This window comes from Dysidea avara, chromosome 3 (assembly GCF_963678975.1).
Source record: "Dysidea avara chromosome 3, odDysAvar1.4, whole genome shotgun sequence".
NCBI lineage: Eukaryota > Metazoa > Porifera > Demospongiae > Dictyoceratida > Dysideidae > Dysidea > Dysidea avara.
Genome location: NC_089274.1, coordinates 22,881,502 through 22,901,265, shown reverse-complemented (window position 1 = coordinate 22,901,265; position 19,764 = coordinate 22,881,502). Strand labels below are relative to the sequence as shown.

Below are 19,764 nucleotides of genomic sequence, written 5' to 3'. Positions count from 1 at the left end.
CGAAATTGTGTTCGCTCGTATCTGGGAAATGGCTGAACCGATTTTCTTCAAATTTGGTATGTAGACTCCCATAACTGGCCGGCACGTCTGTAGCAAATTTGGTTCCAATCGGATTAGGGATCGCAGAGCTACATAAGTGTGTAAATTGCGTTTTCTTTCTTCCTGTTAATATACTCACGGTGTGGCGCGCCGGCTTCTTGGGCCGCACGACACACTATCGTGTGTCTTTGTTAGGCGCAATCTGTGAATTTGCGCAGTTTATAAATTACGCTGCGCATTTTGTAAATTCATAAAATGCGCAACAATTTATAAATTGCGCAGCTCGAATGAGGCCACGGTGCGGTGCGATCGAGTGTGCAATTTACGACCTACTATCGTTTCACACCTGGTAGTTCACGCGATTTAAGACCTAATTTCGTTTCACACCTGGTGGTTCACGAGACCTCCTCGTGCTTGCGAGGTGTGAGATTCAACGAGTTAGCTAGCTAGTCAGTATGTCGAAAGAAGGTCACAGAGAGCTGTTCGAAAAGTTCTGCAGAACGAAGTATTTTGATCACACCACTACAAGCAAGACAGTATCAGAGGAGAAGGCTAAGAAAATCATAGACGTTTTGAATGGAATTGAAAGACTGAAGTCATAGTGATGTTTCAAATTCCTTCAAATTCTGGGTTATTAAAACGAAGAAGTTTGCTTTATTAAACTATCCAGAGTTGAAGTTAGAAAATGTCCTATGTCTGCCAGCCAAGCAAAGAGTAAGAAATGATGGTTTTTTGTGCCTCTCTTCACAAAACTATATTACAGAATGATAATGACAAAACTGTCTTTGGTCATCATCGCATAGTGGCAACAGCTGAGAAGTTTTGATATATTAGAGCGTGTGCACTCAACGGAAAATGGGCGTGTAGGCTACAAGAAAACGCTTGCAGAGGTATGGGAATTGTGTATGCTGTCATATTATTAAAGTGTCACTAAGTTTTTTGGTCACTGAGACTGCATAATATAGTGAAGATGGGGTGGTCCTATGTTTATATTAAAGCCACGTTTAATTTAATTTTGTAACTAAACATGTGAGTCCATTCCTTGGAGTACTGAGTTGGAAATAATACTGAGATAATAAAAGAAATCATTACGTGCGTGCAATGCAGGCTTTTGCTGAGATGATCAACTAATGTTTTAGCCTATTGTGGAAGTAGTTTTGGGAATATAGTGCTACACAGTAGAAAATTGAGCAAAGAAATCAATTTGAACAGTGAATATACTGACTACAAGTGCTTATATTCATAGCCATTACTTTAGAAGAGTTTGAAAATTTGGTTTGGATGTTGACCATAATATATTGGCATATATCTATCAGGGATATAACGAATTGGTTAAAATAGTAAAATAGTAATGGTTAATTCCAGATGAGTTAGCTAGCTGCATGGTGCTTGGTTTTTAGAAGTAGCATGACATCAACTTGTTTCTGATTGCACTAGTGTGTTAACTGTTCTTGTTATGGCATAGCTATGTTATACACATTTGGCTATGACTGCTTTATTAGAGTGTCTTGATTTCAATACTTAAAGGTATAGGAGTGCAGTTCCCATTGTTTTGTTTTCAACAGCAGCTGACTGCAATTAAAGGACATAATTGTGTGGCTCTGAAGTGTGGCATGTATGTGTTCTGATTGTTTAAGAGTGTGGTCCAGTCATGTCATTGTATCATTGAAGCTACATGTATTGTATCTGTCAGTAGTTTAAATGTCAAATAGTTGTTTGACTTGTTCTTCTAAGGAAAGTGTCTATACAGAAATTTAACACCTTATTATTATGGTTTCCTTGCATGAAGGAGATGATCATGTAATATAACAGAAAACAGACACTTGTCAGAACCAGAAAGGTTTATCCGTGAGTTTGTTATTGTGGTGGCCATGTACTGCTTGCTTTGGTTTGGCCTCTGACATTGTGACAAGTCAGACAGACAGTCAGGCAGACAAAAAATGGGTTTTGACGATTTTTAAAAATACAGGATTGATGTTTGATACACTAAGACTATTCAAAACTCATTTTCATCTCATATTTGTGTGGTTTTCAACTACAACATTCTGGGAGGCGCCATTTATTTTCTTTAGTATTTGATAGCAGTACCTATTTCACACTTTGCCCACTTTTGTTTGTATGTCTAATTATATTTCCCGGCATTCTTAAGTATGTGTATTTAACAAACTTGCCCACAATTATCATAATTTCTAATTGTGTTACTATTGTAGGTCCAAAGAATGTATGAAGGTTTGCCAAGGGAGGCAGCTCAATATTTTTGTAGCACATGCCATATTTGCCAGCTGAAGCAGCCACAGAATTGTACTGCTCCTTTGAAGCCAATCATTTCATCAGGATTTTTAACACGTTGTCAGGTTTGTTGTGGGAGAGAGTATAATTTACATAGAGGATTATTCACTCTTGCTTATTTTAGATTGATTTGATAGATATGAGGCACATGCCAGATGATTCTTATTGCTACATTGCACATTACATGGACCACTGGTCAAAGTTTCACGTGCTATGGCCACTGATAAACAAGAGTGCCATTGAAGTAGCTAGTGGGCTTGTGCACAAGGTTTTCCCATATTTTGGGCTCCCCAAAATATTGCAGTCAGATAATGGAAGGGAATTTGTTAAAGAAGTTATTAGAGAGATATTGAAGTCGTGGCCAGGAGAAGTGACAATAATCAATGGTAGACCTCGCCATTCACAGTCACAAGGTTTAATTGAAAAGGGCAACCATCTTGTAGAAATGCAGTTGCAAGCATTTAAATGTGAGCACAAGGATTCCAACTGTGTATCTTGGACTGACTGGCTGCCATGTATTCAATGTAAGTACTAGTATGAGCCCAACTAATATGTAATGTGCCCTTGCAGATAATTTAAATGTTCAAGTGTGTCGCACTTTAAAACAAAGCTGATATGAAGTGGTGTTTGGCCAGCCACCAAAGTTAGCCCCATTTGCTGAACTTCCCGAAGGAGTTGACCATTGTATAATGGAAGAGGATTTAACTGATCTTATCAAAGATGGTTAGTGGTTCAATAGTGATGTAAAAAAAATCATGTGGCGCTTTCAACTAGATGATGTGTCACTGCTATTTGATGAATTACCACCAACTGTGTTTCCACCAACATCTAGTTCAAGGATGTCACCACAACAACTGAGTAGAAGTACCCAACATCTAGTTCAAGGATGTCACCACAACAACTGAGTAGAAGTACATCACCACCATCTAGCTTAATGATGTCACCACGGCGACTAAGTAGAAGTTAATCACCCCCATCTAGTTCAAGGATGTCACCACAGCGACCAAGTAGAAGTACATCACCATCTAGCTCAAAGATGTCACCACAGCGACCAAGTAGAAGTGCATCACCACCATCTAGCTCAAGGATGTCACCACGGCGACCAAGTAGAAGTACATCACCATCTAGCTCAAAGATGTCACCACAGCGACCAAGTAGAAGTGCATCACCACTATCTAGCTCAAGGATGTCACCACAGCAAGCATGTCAAAGTGTGCCACCACTGTTACCTGACAAACCAATGTCAAATCAAATTGTATCTCCTATAGCATCTCCTACAGATGATACGTCATCACCACCTGATCACATGGAGTCGGAGTCTCAGAGGTACAAATCATTACCAATTTTGTGTAGACTGCTATAGCTTTTTTGACCAGTGAAACCTCCTAGTTATAACTACACAAGCCATGTATAAATACATTCTGTGAGATCAAGGTTTTTTCATATCAAGAAGTGAAAATGTTTAGTTTCAGTGAAAATCTTTGTCCTTATTGTGTGAGGCCTATATTTCTTTTATCAATTAAGTTGTTTAAGCATGGAGGTTTTGTTATAACTGTAGTGTTTGGTGTTCTGTCTATGTGATTTCAGCAATGCCCTTGTGTTTATAGCAATATGTTATTATTCTGTTAGCAAAAACACAGTGAAAAATCATATGATCACCTCACTACTTGTGATCGCCATAAGGCAATTCGGGAGGCAGCAGACTTAGAGTACCGAAAGAATGCTGAAAGAATGAAATTGCAGTATGAAAAAGTTAAACATTGTTAAGTTAAACATTGTAGACAAAACTTATGAGCATGCATGCATTGGTTTGACATCCAGGTCAACAGTATGGTGTTCACATGCATTTACGTAGTATAGTGCATCAATAGAAGTCAATGCCTTGTGATAATTATAATCCTGTGGAGAAAATATATATATTTTTTGTTTATTTAGAACCATTGAATGACTATTGCCATTCCTGTGGAATGATTGGTTTGGTGGATGATGATACAACTCCCTTGGTAAGCTCTAGTTACATTAACGAATCTTGTATTTATGTGTGTGAACTCTGTAGGTCAGGTGCAATAGTTGCTCATGGGGGTACCACAGACAGTGCTTAAGAAGGCATGAAGTGACAATCTCACAGGACGAAAACAGTTTTAACTTTGTAGGGCCATGCTGTTCAAAGAATGGGCCTGTGTTTGTGTATAGCTAACTGCTGTATGGAGCTAATTCCAAGTTAAGATTGTAACTTAGTCACAAGCTGAATTTGAATATTAAAAAATCAATTAGATCTAGCTATACTGAATATAAATATTGTTTTCTATCTAGTACATCAGGGGCGTGGTGTTGGATGTGTGCTCCATGCAGGAACTTGATCAGACAGAATGCACCTTATCCAATCCAACTGCAGAGTACGCAAAGGAACCTTGGAGGGAGAGATAGTCAATACAGAGGAAGCGGAACCGTCTTGACCCATGTTCCTTGTAGTAAACATATAGCTATCAAGGGGCTTATTAAAGTTATATAAAAGAAAATGAAAAAATTGGATCACATTAGACCATTAGAATCATTAATAACCAGGCGTAAACACGATAATTATTGGTAGCATCATTTGCAATCCATGCCATCTACCAATCTGTGGGCAGAGCAGTAAACTTCCCAATCTGTGGGGCTTATTACACCTCTCTGAAAGCAGCCATAATACGCACTTGATCAGCCAAGAACGTAATGGCGGTACACTGAATGGACCAGAATCCAAAGAGTTCATAAAATGCGCAGCTCTTACGGTAGTTCACAAATTGCGCAACAATTTATAAATTGTTGCGCATTTTATGAATTCACAAAATGCGCAGCGCAATTTATAAACTGCGCAAATTCACAGATTGCGCCTAACATCTTGATCACGGTGTGGCGCGCCGGCTCCTTGGGCCGCATGACACACTATCGTGTGTCTTGATACTTCTGTATTAACAGATGCTTTTGTAATTGTAAGGCTAATCCACTATGGCTACAATTCAAAGATGCAGTACGACTTGAGAAGACTATCCTAATGCCAGAATTAGTAAGAGACTTAATAATACTATAGCTGTATTTATCTTCTCATGCATACCTTCATGCAGTGTTTAGTACTGTTTGCTGTGACTATAAATGTACATCGTAAATGGGTGGCTGGAACTAAGTCAGTATTACCGGGACAAAATGTGTTCGCATTTACTAGCCTTCAACTAGGTGAGCATGCAGGTTTGATTTAAACAAATAGCTAACAATTGCATTATTATGCTGTCTTTTTTGATATGTGCATTTACGCAGGTTTACGATACATCCCCCTGCAAACACCTGGAGGAAAGTCCACATCACATGTTGGATTATTTGTTAAGATTGGTATTAAGAAACTTTCCCGCAAGTATGCCGCTGCTAGTGGAGTATGTCTACAGGAACCTGATGCACTTCCCAGAAAGTTTAGCCCATCGAGTATGCCTGAAATGTGTGATACGACGTGGATGGAGATGTTGTTGATACTGAGCTAGAAAATTACAAAGACAATAAAAAAGAAATGACGTGTCAGTCGAAATCTGCCAATATAGGTCACACCTCACTAGGTAGAATGTTGATGCAGCAACGAGATACTAATACCTGCTCGGTTGAAATACATGTCAACCCTGATGCTGAAGATCGTGATATGAACAATTAGTGAAAATACTGAACTGTAACTTCGAACAAAGTAATTAGTTATATATTGCACCATTGAAGTTTTTGCATAGTCTGTTAATAGATTGTCTCATGTGCACATTATCACTAGTGTAAAAATAATCTAATCCAAAACAGCCAAGCTGTAAAAAAAGTGTGCGGCCCTCAGAAAGGCTATGGTGAAAAAAGATGTGAAATCCAAGGTGGCGGCCAAGAAATGGCTGTGATGGTAGGTTAGTGGTAAAAATTTTAATAATGACAATTCAGGTGAATTTTTGTGCCGCTTCACAAAAATTCACCTGAATTGTCGTTATTAAAATTTTTACCACTAACCTACCATCACAGCCATTTCTTGGCCGCCACCTTGGATTTCACATCTTTTTTCACCATAGCCTTTCTGAGGGCCGCACACTTTTTTTACAGCTTGGCTGTTTTGGATTAGATTTCATTTCTTTTTGTATTTGTATACCCCAAAGCCGGCCTATGGCCAGCTTTGGGACTTTTTTAACCTATGTTTTTTTCTTTACTACAGGAAGAAGAAAAGATGAAGTAGATGTACTTTAAATATTTTATCAGTAAATGTACAAATTATATATACTGTATAATACATATGTGACCGGATTTGCGAAAAGGGGTCCAATTTGCCAACTTTGACAATTGATAACTTCAGATTGGAAAGAGTTATTGCCTTGATATTTGGGCAGTGGTGAGCACCACTATAGCTGAATACATGGTGAAATGTTCAGGTTAATAATTATGTTACTTGAACACTGAGTTATGGTCTCCAACATTTACGGAATTGGATGTGTGTGGAAGACCCCTTTTCGCAAATCCGGTCACATATATTGATTACAGAAATCTCCATGGTGGTTTCTTTGTAACTGAACACTCTACAAGGTGACTTCTTCTAATTGCTCTCTCTACAGGGTGAATTGTTTGTAGCTGAACGATCTACAAGGTAACTTCTTCTAGCTGATCTCTCTACAGGTGATGTGTTTGTAGCTGAATTTTGTATAGGTGATTTGTTTGCAGCTGAGCTCTTTACAGAATGGTTTCTTTGTAGCTGAACTCTCTAAAAGGTAACTTCTTCTAACTGATCTTTCTACAGGGCAATTTGTTTCTGGCAGAATTTTCTACAGGGTGATTTCTTTGCAGCTGAACTCTCTACATGGTGGTTTCTTTGTAGCTGAACTCTCTACAAGGTAATTTCTTCTAGCTGATCTCTCTACAGGGAGATTTGTTTGTAGCTGAACTATCTACAAGGTAACTTCTTATAGCTGATCTCTACAGGGTGATTTGTTCGTAGTTGAATTCTGTACAGGTGATTTGTTTGCAGCTGAGCTCTTTACAAAATGGTTTCTTTGTAGCTGAACTTTCTCCAAGGTAAGTTCTTCTAACTGATCTTTCTACAGGGTGATTTGTTTGTAGCTGAACTATCTACAAGGTAATTTCTTCTAGCTGATCTCTCTACAGGGCGATTTGTTTGTAGCTGAATTCTGTACAAGTGATTTGTTTGCAGCTGAGCTCTTTACAGAATAGTTTCTTTGTAGCTGAACTCTCTACAGGGTGATTTGTTTGTAGCTGAACTATCTACAAGGTAATTTCTTCTAGCTGATCTCTCTACAGGGCGATTTGTTTGTAGCTGAATTCTGTACAAGTGATTTGTTTGCAGCTGAGCTCTTTACAGAATAGTTTCTTTGTAGCTGAACTCTCTACAGGGTGATTTGTTTGTAGCTGAAATCCCTACAAGGTAACTTCTTCTAGCTGATCTCTCTACAGGGTGATTTGTTTGTAGCTGAACTCTCTACAGGTGATTTGTTTGTAGCTGAACTCTACAAGGCGATACTTCTAGGTGATTTCTCTACAGGATTCCTTGTTTCTAACTGAACTCTCAACAGGGTGATCTGTTCATAGCTGAACTTTCTACTGGGTGATTTGTTTGCAGCTGAACTCTCTAAATGGTGGTTTCTTTGTAGCTGAACTCTCTACAATGTGACTTCTTCTAGCTGAACTCTCTACAAGGTGACTTGTTTCTAGCTGATCTCTCTACAGGGTGACTTGTTTCTAGCTGAACTCTCTACAGGTGATTTGTTTGTAGCTGAACTCTCTACATGGTGGTTTCGTTGTAGCTGAACTCTCTACAAGGTAACTTCTTCTAGCTTATCTTTTTCACTGCATATTTGTTTGTAGCTGAGTTCTCTACAGGGTGATTTGTTTGCAGCTGAACTCTCTACATGGGAGTTTCATTGTAGCTGAACTCTCTACAATGTGACTTCTTCTAGCTGAACTCTCTACAGGGTGACTTGTTTCTAGCTGAACTCTCTACAGGTGATTTGTTTGCAGCTGAACTCTCTACATGGTGGTTTCTTTGTAGCTGAACTCTCTACAAGGTAACTTCTTCTAGCCGATCTTTGTACAAGGTGATTGAGTTTTTTGCAGCTGAACTCTTTACATGGTGGTTGCTTTGTAGCTGAACTCTCTAAAAGGTGACTTCTTCTAGCTGAACTCTCTACAGGATGATTTGTTTGCAGCTGGATTCTCTACGTGGTAGTTTCTTTGTAGCTGAACTCTCTACAATGTGACTTCTTCTAGCTGAACTCTCTACAGGGTGACTTGTTTCTAGCTGATCTCTCTACAGGGTGACTTGTTTCTAGCTGAATTCTCTACAGGTGATTTGTTTGCAGCTGAACTCTCTACATGGTGGTTTCTTTGTAGCTGAACTCTCTACAAGGTAACTTCTTCTAGCTGATCTTTCTACAGGGTGATTTGTTTGTAGCTGAATTCTCTACAGGGTGATTTATTTGCAGCTTAACTCTCTACAAGGTGACTTCTTCTAGCTGAACTCTCTACAGAGTGATTGATTTTTTTTGCAGCTGAACTCTCTACATGGTGGTTTCTTTGTAACTTAACTCTCTACAGGGTGATTTGTTTGTAGCTGAACTTTCTACAGGGTGATCTGTTCATAGCTGAACTCCCTATAAAGTAACTTCTTCTAGCTAATCTTTCTACAGGGCGATTTGTTTGTAGCTGAGTTCTCTACAGGGTGATTTGTTTGCAGCTGAACTCTACATGGTAGCTTCTTTGTAGCTCTACAATGTTACTTCTTCTAGCTGAACTCTCTACAAGGTGACTTGTTTCTAGCTGATCTCTCTACAGGGTGACTTGTTTCTAGCTGAACTCTCTACAGGTGATTTGTTTGCAGCTGAACTCTCTACATGATTGTTTCTTTGTAGCTGAACTCTCTACAAGGTAATTTCTTCTAGCTGATCTCTCTACAGGCCGATTTGTTTGTAGCTGAACTCTCTACATGATGGTTTCTTTGTAGCTGAACTCTCTACAAGGTGATTTCTTCTATAGCTGATCTTTCTACAGGGTGATTTGTTTGTAGTTAAACTCTCTACACGATAGATTCTTTGTAGCTGAACTCTCTACAAGGTGATTTCTTCTATAGCTGATCTTTCTACAGGGTGATTTGTTTGTACCTGAACTATCTACATGATGGTTTCTTTGTAGCTGAACTCTCTACAAGGTAACTTCTTCTAGCTGATCTCTCTACAGGACAATTTGTTTGTACCTGAACTCTCACATGATTGTTTCTTTGAAGCTGAACTCTCTACGAGGTGATTTCTTCTAGCTGATCTTTCTACAGGGTGATTTGTTTGTAGCAGAACTCTCTACAAGGAAACTTCTTCTAGCTGATCTCTCTACAGGGAGATTTGTTTGTAGCTGAACTCTCTATACATGATTTGTTTGCGGCTGAATTCTCTACATGATGGTTTCTTTGTAGCTGAACTCTCTACAAGGTAACTTCTTCTAGCTGATCTCTTTACAGGGTGAATTGTTTGTAGCAGAACGATCTACAAGGTAACTTCTTCTTACTTATCTCTCTACAGGGTGATTTGTTTGTAGCTGAACTTTTTACAAGGAAACCTCTTTTAACTGAGCTCTGTACAGGGTGAATTGTTTGTAGCTGAACTATCTACAAGGTAACTTCTTCTAGCTGATCTCTCTACAGGATGATTTGTTTGTAGCTGAACTATCTACAAGGTAACTTCTTCTAGCTGATCTCTCTACAGGGTGATTTGTTTGTAGCTGAATTCTGTATAGGTGATTTGTTTGCAGCTGAGCTCTTTACAGAATGGTTTCTTTGTAGCTGAACTCTCTACAAGGTAACTTCTTCTAGCTGATGTATCTACAGGGTCACTAGTTTGTAGCTGAATTCTCTACATGGTGGTTTCTTTGTAACTGAACTATCTACAAGGTGACATCTTCTAGCTGATCTTTCAACAGGGTGATTTGTTTGTATTTGAACTCTCTACAAGAAATCTTCTTCTAACTGATGTTTTAACAGGGTGAATTGTTTGTAGCTGAACTCTCTACAGGGTGATTTGTTTGTAGCTGATCTCTATACAGGTTACTTATTTCTAACTGATCTCTTTAATTCTGTTCAGGGTGACTGCTCTATTAGGATGACTGCTCTATTAGAGTATCTCGATCTCGCACTTGCTACACCAAGTTGGATTTCGTGTTATAACTCCGTGGATTTAAGTCTGATTCTTCTACACCATTGAAGAGCCTTTCTAAGATGATAACTCCATCTGTACAGCGATTTTGAAAGCATTACCCCAAGCGGTTTACCTGGTAGGCGTGGCAAGCATAATAATAATAATAATAATAAAATAAAAATATTAAAAATTAGCTAATCTCGATTGCGTAATTGTTACACACTGTTGATTTTTTCGCTGTATCTTCCTGGTTTTTAGCTCGATTTCTTTCAAACCACAAAAGGTTTGAGGTTCAATAGTTAACCTATTCACCCACCGATTTTCAGCTTCTTCCCATACGCGGTTTACCCTGTAGGCGTGACAACATATTGGTGTTATTTTTCGTGCATAATCGCTCATAACTCTTTGTCTGTTTATGGTATTCCAGCCAAAGTTGGTACCAAGATGCGCCTTTATACCCCCCTTCTGTGTGCCAAATTTCAAGGCAATCGGATAACGCGTTCGAGTTTTATAGCAGTTTTTGTAAGTGTGCGACAAGAAAAAGAAAAATAAGAAGAAGAAGAAGAAGAAGAAGAAGAAGAAAAAAAACGAAGAAACTCAGCCAATTTTTGAAGTCGCATATCTCGGGAACGCGCGAAGCGATTTCGCTCAAATTTGGAATGTAGAGTGCTGCAGTTGGGGGGCATGTCCACAGCAAAAATCGTCTTGTTTCATCAAGGAAGCACAGAGCTACGGAGGTGCGAAAATTGCGTTTTCTTTCTTCCTGTCAATATACTCACGGGTGTTACGCGCCGGCTTCTTGGGCCGCACGACACACTACCGTGTGTCTTGATAAAACATGAGAATAGAGATCGCTGAAAAAAGTAAAGAAACAAGAGTCAAACAAGCCAGCATGTTAAACACAAGAGATCTCTATTTGGACTCAATGGATATGGTAGAAACTAAGGTAAAAACTGTGGTTTCTCCTTAAATCAGGGGAAGATAAGTACTGAGAATGCTTCTGTATAAATGTTGATTTGAGTCCAAATATAGATCTCTGTGCATGTGTTTAACATGCTGGCTTGTTTGACTTTTGTTTCTTTACTTTTTTCAGCAACCTCTATTCCCATGCTTTAGTTTTTAAAGTTATTTTCACACTAGTTTATTTACTTTTCATATGGATGGTTAAAGTTATAACAGGAGGTGCTGGTGGTACTTGATATTACACAGTACTAAACATGTATATCGAGGCAGTCATCATGTGCAGTATTATATTTCCTTATTATCGAATATACTTTGCACTATACAGCTTTGACATATCCAACTATAGGCAGTGTATAGCATGCTGTGGTTAACAATAGTATGGCTTCTGATTTATCATATATAATTATAGGCATGCATACTTGTGCAGCTATGTGATCACAGTAAGTATAGTACGCAGTGGTACATAAAAAATTACTCCGATATTTACTGTGGTTAATATAGGTAATGATATAGGGTTTCCAAATGAATGTGTTAACATGAATAGATTAGATACTTGTTAACACAATTAACACATTGGTTACCCTTGCAGAGACTAAGTCAGAAGATCAATGGCAAAGTGAACCTACAAGAAGCAAATTTGCTTGAGAATGAGTGTTATCATTGTAACATGCGTTTAAAAATAGGTCATGGACATGAAGAAGGACATGGGAAGGAAGTTAAGTAGTTTTTATCCCTAAAAGGTACTAACATTTTGCTCTAGCCCAGTGGGGAAACAATAAGAAGATGGTGTATTTCAGTTACTTAAAAATACTTTTACTGGTTCCTTTTGACATCATATTTTCCAGTGGACCTATACTTCTTCTAAACAAACGTCTAAGACTTTATTTGTGGTTGGGGGAGCTTCCCAAGATGGTGTTTAGGTGTGTGTTCTACTAGGATTTTGGCAAAAGACATAGGCAATCTCTATTATGAACCACTATTGTGGTTCATTATAATAAACATTTAAATAAGCAAATGCACACAAATCTACAAAGACTACGTGAACTATTATCTTTGTTTGACTGTTTGCCACTCATGAAATATGTAGCCTTTGTAATGTGTTGTCTGATTCACAACTTTGAGGAACATGGTTAATACATACTACATTGAGTACAATGGTTGCAGTAAAGGTGCATTGTTTTTTATTAATTTTTACTAGCTCTGAAAGTCAAAACATATCCTAAGACAACTTCACAGTTATTCACAATATCTATCTCTTCAGTCTTCACAAGTAGCTAATTGTGTTTCTACATGCTATAAATGCTCCTCTGTTCTATTAGAGTGGTCGACTGCTCTATTAGACCTTACACTTGCAAGCATTGCCAATGAATGTATGGGGAGGGAGTGACTCCCTGGTATCCTTGTTCTACTGCCTTTAGCTACATGACCATACAAAAACTTTTTATGCAAGTATATATGTTAACATGCATCTAAGTAGTCTATTTAGTACTTGGTAGCTATAGCTAGTAGCTATATTGCGTGTATCATGAGCGATAATAGAGATTGCCTATATATGTTTTTCCAAAATCCTAATAGAACACTCAACTAAACACTATCTTAGAGATCTTTTCTAACCTCAAAAGAAGCCATAGAAGTTAATTTGGAATAAGTTTAGGTCCACTATATAGCAAAGAAGAAGCAAAATAAAAGCACTTTTTAAAAAAACTGAAATCTGCATGCCATTTTGAACCATTTTGTTTTTTCCCACAGGGCTAGAGCAAAATGTGAGTACTTTTTGGGGATAAAAACTACATAACTTTCCTTCCTATGTCTTTCTTCATGTCCATGACCTACTTTTAATGCATATTACAATGTTCAGTAGCATCCACTTTCAAGCAAATTTGCTTCTTTTAGGTTCACTTTGCCATTGGTCTTCTCTGCAAGGGTAACCAACATGTTAATATGTGTTAATATATTAAGTGGGTTACCACACATAGCTATGAATAGTTTATCAATGGGTTTATCAGTGGGTGGTAAACTTTTGTTGACCAAGGTCGAAGGGTGTATAGAAGTGCAATACACCGATGTAGCCACACTACTTAAATTTTCCATGCACTTCTTAAATCACTGGCTGACTATATGCACTTTAACAACTTGAAAGTAACTCATGTGTATTTCACTATAAGGTAGAAGTCCTCTGCATGGACACTATCACATTTTACTGGAGACTTTGTGCGAACTCACAATTGATTTATATAGTTTGGCCACAACTCACAATCGTTTGTGAAACTGAATTTTATCCTTAGGACTTCTCTGTTCACATAAACTGATGTGACAACAACCTTACCTAGTTGCTGCTAACCAACCATCATCGAAGTTATCAGGTATGCAAAATTCAAGGGTAAATTTAGAGGGGGTGCATGGGAGGCTGAAGCACCCCCTCCAAAATTTTACTATAATGTATATACTAGCTAGAAATATAGTAGAAGCTACAGTACAGGTGCAGTTGCATCTAAAGCATGCATGGTAATGAAAACATGGAAAGAATGAGAGAAGAGCTACCAGTGATCTCTTCTAGAAGGGATCAAGGGGCTAAAAAACATATTGTATATGTACAATTTAGGGCACAGCTGAATAACAGCCTTAGCTAATGCTGTCATCCCTGTAAAAATAACATTAACAAAAACCAAAAAAGCTACTAAACACCAAAATACTCTGATAAAACAGTCAACTACTCTAACAGAACATCTAATCAAAGAACAGCCAAGCTGTAAAAAAGGGTGTAATCTCCAAAATATACCCAGGGTGAAAACATATGTGAAATCCAAGGTGGCAGCCAAGAAATGGCTGTGATGGTTGGTAGGTTATTGACAAAAATTTTAATAACGACAATTCAGGTGAATTTGGTGCCGAATCCTAGTGAAACTTGGGGGAGTTCGAGGCAACACAAATTCACCAGAATTGTGGTTATTAAAAATTTTTGCAGAAAAGATGTGAAATCCTAGCCATTTCTTGGCTAGGATTTCACATCTTTTTTCACTCTGGGTATTTTGGAAGCTGCACCCTTTTTTACAGCTTGACTGTTGTTTTGATTTAATACAAACACATTGCACAACTGGTGTATATGTATTTGAAATATAACATGCAAGATATATTTAATCCAAAACAGCCAAGCTGTAAAAAAAGTGTGCGGCCCTCAGAAAGGCTATGGTGAAAAAAGATGTGAAATAACGACAATTCAGGTGAATTTTTGTGCCGCTTCACAAAATTTACCTAAATTGTCATTATTAAAATTTTTACCATTAACCTACCATGACAGCCATTTCTTGGCCGCCACCTTGGATTTCACATCTTTTTTCACCATAGCCTTTCTGAGGGCCGCACACTTTTTTTACAGCTTGGCTGTTTTGGATTAGATTTCATTTCTTTTTGTATTTGTATACCCCAAAGTTGGCCTATGGCCAGCTTTGGGACTTTTTTAACCTATGTTTTTTTTCTTTACTACAGGAAGAAGAAAAGATGAAGTAGATGTACTTTAAATATTTTATCAGTAAATGTACAAATTATATATATAATACATATGTGACCGGATTTGCGAAAAGGGGTCTTCCACACACATCCAATTTGCCAACTTTGACAATCGATAACTTCAGATTGGAAAGAGCTTGCCTTGCAATTTGGGCAGTGGTGAGCACCACTATAGCTGAATACACGGTGACATTTTCAGGTTAATATGTTACTTGAACACTGAGTTATGGTCTCCATCGTTTACGGAATTGGATGTGTGTGGAAGACCCCTTTTCGCAAATCCAGTCACATATATTGATTACAGAAATCTCCATGGTGGTTTCTTTGTAACTGAACACTCTACAAGGTGACTTCTTCTAATTGCTCTCTCTACAGGGTGAATTGTTTGTAGCTGAGCGATCTACAAGGTAACTTCTTCTAGCTGATCTCTCTATAGGGTGATTTGTTTGTAGCTGAATTCTGTACAGGTGATTTGTTTGCAGCTGAGCTCTTTACAGAATGGTTTCTTTGTAGCTGAACTCTCTAAAAGGTAACTTCTTCTAACTGATCTTTCTACAGGGCAATTTGTTTCTGGCAGAATTTTCTACAGGGTGATTTCTTTGCAGCTGAACTCTCTACATGGTGGTTCCTTTGTAGCTGAACTCTCTACAAGGTAATTTCTTCTAGCTGATCTCTCTACAGGGAGATTTGTTTGTAGCTGAACTATCTACAAGGTAACTTCTTATAGCTGATCTCTCTACAGGGTGATTTGTTCGTAGTTGAATTCTGTACAGGTCATTTGTTTGCAGCTGAGCTCTTTACAAAATGGCTTCTTTGTAGCTGAACTTTCTCCAAGGTAACTTCGTCTAACTGATCTTTCTACAGGGTGATTTGTTTGTAGCTGAACTATCTACAAGGTAATTTCTTCTAGCTGATCTCTCTACAGGGTGATTTGTTTGTAGCTGAATTCTGTACAGGTGATTTGTTTGCAGCTGAGCTCTTTACAGAATGGTTTCTTTGTAGCTGAACTCTCTACAGGGTGATTTGTTTGTAGCTGAAATCACTACAAGGTAACTTCTTCTAGCTGATCTTTCTACAGGGCGATTTGTTTGTAGCTGAGTTCTCTACAGGGTGTTTCTTTGCAGCTGAATTCTCTACTTGGTGGTTTCTTTATAGCTGAACTCTCTACAAGGTGACTTCTTCTAGCTGATCTCTCTACAGGGTGATTTGTTTGTAGCTGAACTCTCTCTGCAGGTGATTTGTTTGTAGCTGAACTCTCTACAAGGCGATACTTCTAGGTGATCTCTCTACAGGATTCCTTGTTTCTAACTGAACTTTCTACAGGGTGATCTGTTCATAGCTGAACTTTCTACAGGGTGATTTGTTTGCAGCTGAACTCTCTACATGGTAGTTTCTTTGTAGCTGAACTCTCTACAATGTGACTTCTTCTAGCTGAACTATCTACAAGGTGACCTGTTTCTAGCTGATCTCTCTACAGGGTGACTTGTTTCTAGCTGAACTCTCTACAGGTGATTTGTTTGTAGCTGAACTCTCTACAAGGTAACTTCTTCTAGCTGATCTTTCTACAGGGTGATTGATTTTTTTGTAGCTGAACTCTTTACATGGTGGTTGCTTTGTAGCTGAACTCTCTAAAAGGTGACTTCTTCTAGCTGAACTCTCTACAGGAGGATTTGTTTGCAGCTGAACTCTCTACATGATGATTTCTTTATAGCTGAACTCTCTACAGGGTGATTTGTTTGTAGCTGAAATCCCTACAAGGTAACTTCTTCTAGCTGATCTTTCTACAGGGCGATTTGTTTGTAGCTGAGTTCTCTACAGGGTGATTTGTTTGCAGCTGAACTCTCTACGTGGTAGTTTCTTTGTAGCTGAACTCTCTACAATGTAACTTCTTCTAGCTGAACTCTCTACAGGGTGACTTGTTTTTAGCTGATCTCTCTACAGGGTGACTTGTTTCTAGCTGAACTCTCTACAGATGATTTGTTCGCAGCTGAACTCTCTACATGGTGGTTTCTTTGTAGCTGAACTCTCTACAAGGTAACTTCTTCTAGCTGATCTTTCTACAGGGTGATTTGTTTGTAGCTGAATTCTCTACAGGGTGATTTATTTGCAGCTTAACTCTCTACAAGGTGACTTCTTCTAGCTGAACTCTCTACAGAGTGATTGATTTTTTTTGCAGCTGAACTCTCTACATGGTGGTTTCTTTGTAACTGAACTCTCTACAGGGTGATTTGTTTGTAGCTGAACTCTCTACAGGGTGATCTGTTCATAGCTGAACTCCCTATAAGGTAACTTCTTTTAGCTAATCTTTCTACAGGGCGATCTGTTTGTAGCTGAGTTCTCTACAGGGTGATTTGTTTGCAGCTGAACTCTCTACATGGTAGTTTCTTTGTAGCTGAACTCTCTACAATGTGACTTCTTCTAGCTGAACTCTCTACAAGGTGACTTGTTTCTAGCTGATCTCTCTACAGGGTGACTTGTTTCTAGCTGAACTCTCTACAGGTGATTTGTTTGCAGCTGAACTCTCTACATGGTTTATTTCTTTGTAACTGAACTCCCTGCAAGGTGACTTCTTCTAGCTGATCTCTCTACAGGGAGATTTGTTTGTAGCTTAACTCTCTACAGATGATTTGTTTGCAGCTGAACTCTCTACATGATGGTTTCTTTGTAGCTGAACTCTCTACAAGGTAATTTCTTCTAGCTAATCTCTCTACAGGCTGATTTCTTTGTAGCTGAACTCTCTACATGATGGTTTCTTTGTAGCTGAACTCTCTACAAGGTGATTTCTTCTATAGCTGATCTTTCTACAGGGTGATTTGTTTGTAGTTGAACTCTCTACATGATGGTTTCTTTGTAGCTGAACTCTCTGAAGGTAACTTCTTCTAGCTGAACTCTCTACAAGGTGACTTGTTTCTAGCTGATCTCTCTACAGGGTGACTTGTTTCTAGCTGAACTCTCTACAGGTGATTTTTTTGCAGCTGAACTCTCTACAATGTGACTTCTTCTAGCTGAACTCTCTACAAGGTGACTTGTTTCTAGCTGATCTCTCTACAGGGTGACTTGTTTCTAGCTGAATTCTCTACAGGTGATTTGTTTGCAGCTGAACTCTCTACATGGTTTATTTCTTTGTAACTGAACTCCCTGCAAGGTGACTTCTTCTAGCTGACCTCTCTACAGGGAGATTTGTTTGTAGCTTAACTCTCTACAGATGATTTGTTTGCAGCTGAACTCTCTACATGATGGTTTCTTTGTAGCTGAACTCTCTACAAGGTAATTTCTTCTAGCTGATCTCTCTACAGGCCGATTTGTTTGTAGCTGAACTCTCTACATGATGGTTTCTTTGTAGCTGAACTCTCTACAAGGTGATTTCTTCTATAGCTGATCTTTCTACAGGGTGATTTGTTTATAGTTGAACTCTCTACATGATAGTTTCTTTGTAGCTGAACTCTCTACAAGGTGATTTCTTCTATAGCTGATCTTTCTACAGGGTGATTTGTTTGTACTTGAACTATCTACATGATGGTTTCTTTGTAGCTGAACTCTCTACAAGGTAACTTCTTCTAGCTGATCTCTCTACAGGACAATTTGTTTGTACCTGAACTCTCACATGATTGTTTCTTTGAAGCTGAACTCTCTACAAGGTGATTTCTTCTAGCTGATCTTTCTACAGGGTGATTTGTTTGTAGCAGAACTCTCTACAAGGAAACTTCTTCTAGCTGATCTCTCTACAGGGAGATTTGTTTGTAGCTGAGTTCTCTACATGGTGGTTTCTTTGTAACTGAACTTTCTACAAGGTGACTTCTTCTAGCTGATCTTTCAATAGGGTGATTTGTTTGTAGCTGAACTCTCTACAAGGTAACTTCTTCTAGCTGATCTCTTTACAGGGTGAATTGTTTGTAGCTGAACGATCTACAAGGTAACTTCTTCTAACTGATCTTTCTACAGGGTGATTAGTCTGTAGCTGAACTCTCTACAAGGAAACCTCTTTTAACTGAGCTCTGTACAGGGTGAATTGTTTGTAGCTGAACTATCTACAAGGTAACTTCTTCTAGCTGATCTCTCTACAGGGTGATTTGTTTGTAGTTGAATTCTGTATAGGTGATTTGTTTGCAGCTGAGCTCTTTACAGAATAGTTTCTTTGTAGCTGAACTCTCTACAAGGTAACTTCTTCTAGCTGATGTATCTACTGGGTCACTAGTTGGTAGCTGAATTCTCTACATGGTGGTTTCTTTGTAACTGAACTATCTACAAGGTGACATCTTCTAGCTGATCTTTCAACAGGGTGATTTGTTTGTAACTGAACTCTCTACAAGAAAACTTCTTCTAACTGATGTCTGAACAGGGTGAATTGTTTGTAGCTGAACTCTCTACAGGGTGACTTGTGTGTAGCTGATCTCTATACAGGTTACTTATTTCTAACTGATCTCTTGAATTCTGTTCAGGGTGACTGCTCTATTAGGATGACTGCTCTATTAGAGTATCTTGATCTCGCACTTGCTACACCAAGTTGGATTTCGTGTTATAACTACGTGGCTTTAAGTCTGATTCTTCTACACCATTGAAGAGCCTTTCTAAGATGATAACTCCATCTGTACAGCGATTTTCAAAGCATTACCCCAAGCGGTTTATCTGGTAGGCGTGGCAAGAAGTCGTTTTTTTATTAGCTAATCTCGATTGTGTAATTGTTACACACTGTTGATTTTTTCGCTGTATCTTCCTGGTTTTTGGTTCGATTTCTTTCAAACCACAACAGGTTTGAGGTTCAATAGTTAACCTATTCACCCACCGATTT

The 19,764-nt window shown here is 38.5% G+C and overlaps 1 long non-coding RNA gene across 5 annotated transcripts; it reads left to right on the top strand.

The window, feature by feature from the left end:
- Positions 1–649: 649 nt before the first annotated feature.
- LOC136250288 (uncharacterized) lies at positions 650–4,525 on the top strand. 5 transcript variants are annotated; one of them, XR_010698484.1, is made up of 9 exons: positions 650–753; positions 803–929; positions 2,250–2,393; positions 2,453–2,852; positions 2,899–3,051; positions 3,103–3,539; positions 3,597–3,654; positions 4,264–4,331; positions 4,385–4,525. It is a non-coding gene; the product is annotated as an uncharacterized lncRNA (long non-coding RNA). The 5 variants fall into 5 exon arrangements; XR_010698483.1 differs by having other exon boundaries at positions 676–929; XR_010698485.1 differs by lacking the exons at positions 650–753; positions 803–929 and adding an exon at positions 1,298–1,887.
- The last annotated feature ends 15,239 nt before the right edge of the window (positions 4,526–19,764 follow it).